Below are 3685 nucleotides of genomic sequence, written 5' to 3' on the forward strand. Positions count from 1 at the left end.
TTTATTTTGTGATGTATACCATTTATGTTTCTGGAAAATAGTTTTAAATATAACTACCAAACTGTATTTATATTTCTAGATCTTAACCCGTATGACTGAAACCGTTATAATATTTTTTTTTAAAGAAAAAATAATATATATATGATATTATTAAATTAATTTATATTTTTAATATTATAAAACTGAATATGATGATATATTTTCACCTTTTTTGCCCTGCTCTGTTTTATAATAAATTTCTTATAAATTTTATTTGATATCTTTGTTTAACCTATTTGTATTTGATTAATATTTTTTCTTATAGAATAATTATAAAATATGCATGCAGATTTGTATGTGGTGGTGATAACTTTCGAAAATTTAATCCAAGAGATTCTACTTGTCTCGCTATGACGGTGACGTGATTCGATTATAAAATGCAAATCTGCATGCATATTTTATGTGTTTTAAAATATTTGTAACATAATGACATGTTTGATCATATTAATTTTGTATGTTTTTAAATAACATGAATTTTGGAGATAAAATTTGCGAAAATGAGATATTTTTATTCATAGAAAACTAATTTAAAAATGTTATTAATAATCTTTACTTCTATAAATTAAAGCTTATAACTTTAAGAAACTATTAAATTTATAATATATTAGTCTTATTTTTTCATTAAAAATATATTTTCTTATATCATTATTATTCATTGACTAATATATACTAATATCAGTCTATATCTTATATTAAGTAATAACTTTTTTTATTTAATGAGATGAAATTGCTTATATTGTGCTATAATAATACCCACTTTTCAAAAAACAAATTAGTCGAAAAATTGGTTATAATGTATTTTAATAATTTGTGCTTTGATCAAATGATAATCTTATGACTTATGAGTAATGGGGCAGTGAAGTGTTATCTAGTAATTTAGTTTTCTTCTCAACCCATTCTTTTTATTTCGACGCCAAACCGTGATCTATTACTCAGGTTTGAGGTGGTCAGGGGAACCATACCGGAATAGAAGAACCAATTATTTTAAGTTGTTGCAAAATTTATAGATTCTATTAATTCTGGGCCATAAAATCTTTCGAAATATTTCAAAAAGCCTAAAAGGTCTAATAATCAAATTTTCTGAAAGTTAGCGTCTCGGATTTTTTATATAAAGCACATTTGATGAGGTTAATGCATTTTCATAATCATATCTCATAAATTTAAGATTTGTTAACATACTATATTCGAACATAGAAAATCCCAAAAAACAATTGATAGTTAAGATTTTACAAACGAATATTTTTGTTTGTAATTTTTTTTTTCGTTTTGCTATTCACATTTCCTATATAATTATTATTTGAAGGAAATAAATTTACATAATCAAATGTGTGGAGATTTATTAGAATTGATGTTAAAACTGGTGGAGAAAAATCTTATCACATATTTAATTTCTAAATGATTTCTTTTTTGGATATATTAAGAATATATTCTAAAATAATAATTTATGAACAAATGTGTTAAAAAATAAACATTATAAAAAATACACACATATATATATATATATATATGAGGCATATTTTGAGGGGGTTGGTATATATTTAATGTTTCAAGAACATTAAATATGGTTTAAGGCATTTTACTTATCCAGTTTTAGTGGTTATCGACAATATAAAAAACTGAATGGTTTTGATTTTTTTGTATAGAAAACTGAATGGTTTTGATTTTATTGTTGAGAACTTGAGATTCTCGATTTTCAAAGTGATATCTCACTCTGTGGTTTGTATTAACTGTATTCAAAATATGTTTTATGCTATGCAAACTAACTTTAATAAATTGTTATGATACAAATATGCAAAACTAAAGTATAGCTAACCTGTACGTAATGTACTAACATATACCGTCATATATTATGCAAAAGTTTAATCAATGAAATAAATATAACATGCATCAATTAAATAGAATAAAAGTACAAAGTATACCTTAAGCTACGTTCACGTTGTACAACTGATATATATATCGATTTCAATTAAACCAGAATTAGTTAATGATTTATACGGTTAAAATCAAATAAAACAAAAACGTACAAACCAGAAGCAAAGTAATAAACCTCAGTTAAGCGGATTCGTTAGCCGTCTCCTATAGAGATGTCAAACTAGGTACTGGCCCGCGGGCCCGGCCCGTTAGGGATTGGTTTAGATCGGGTTTGGGCCGGTGATTTCATGTCCCGTAAAAAAGCGGGCCTGGCGGGAGAGGCAAGCCCATAGTAATCCGCGGATTTCTCCATGTCCCGCAACCCTAGTCTCTAGACTCTTCATTTGCTCTTCACCTGAAAAAAAAACGTGAGAGAGATAGAGTGAAAGGCGATGTGGTTGCGACTTCCACCGTGGAAAGAAACAGAGCTCCGACGATGACGACGGCGGTTCGCTCTCCCGACACTGCTTCTGCTCACTACTTCGTCTTCCAACTGCAGTCTGCAGCAGAGGAGCTAAAACGACAAGGGTCTGACAAAGTAGATTCTTCTTCTTCGATGTGTCTTCCGTTCTTCCCTATGAGCTTCCAAACTCCTCAGATCGGACATGCATGTACAGAGTTATGTATTTCAGACAAAAAATTGAAGTTCTTTTGGACTTATAATCTCTGCTGTAACTCTTTGTTTTTTTTGGCGCTTGGAAAGAAGATGATAAGTTCACAGGACAAGGGTGGTTTTGTAGAAAGAGTGGATCAACAGAGGTCATGATGGGGGCGATGAATCTTCGTAGAAGTTTGTCACCTCTCCACGCTGAATGTGAAGCACTAATTTGGGCAATGGAATGCATGAAGACCCTCCAATATTCTGACGTAGTTTTTGCGACGGATTGTTCTCAGCTGGTGAAGATGGTGTCGACACCTGAAGAATGGCCTGCCTTTTCTTCACACATGGAAGAATTCAACCGAAGTAAGACGTTCTTCCCCCACTTCCGGATCAGACATATTCTTAGAGCACAAAATACCTTGGCGGACAAGCATGCACGTGGTGCGAGGAGTTCTCCTTCAGCTTTGCTTTATGTCGATTCAACTCCACCGGTTTGGCTTGCTAGATCGGTTGGAGATTCTAGTTAGTACTTGAGTGATGTTGTTAAAAAAAAAGATGTAATAATTAACTAACAATTTTGATGCTATTGTGTACTTTTCTAATCTTTATTTAATTTTAGTATTTGTTTGATTAAATAAGATATTTAGATGTAAATAGAAAAAGTGGATCCCGATTATTATGCTCAAGTGGTGGTTACATCCACGATATATAATTAGATGCAGTTAGTATTTTCTTAAGTTTAGATTGTTGAAAATAATTAGTTGGACTAAACATATATCAATGGGTCATGTTCCTAATTTATTATATTGACTAGTATTATCGAAGCACGGGCATGTTCAATATGAAATCAAAATAAGTACAAAATATAGATTTTTTTTTTTCAAGACGGTCGATATTATTAGGTACTATGAATTAATTCAGGGAAAACATCTCTCTTGGACTAATACAACTAAAACTAGGATAAGACATGCGCCTTGCGCAGGGTGAGTTTATTTGTATATATTTGATCATTTTATTTATATATATATAATATTTTTTGCTGTTATTATATAATTTCTTTCCGATTGATCGAATCAATTTTATTGAAAATAATGGAACAAAACTATAATTAATACATCATAGGTTGATCGGTTT

Source organism: Brassica oleracea, chromosome C5 (genome assembly GCF_000695525.1).
Source record: "Brassica oleracea var. oleracea cultivar TO1000 chromosome C5, BOL, whole genome shotgun sequence".
NCBI classification, from domain to species: domain Eukaryota; kingdom Viridiplantae; phylum Streptophyta; class Magnoliopsida; order Brassicales; family Brassicaceae; genus Brassica; species Brassica oleracea.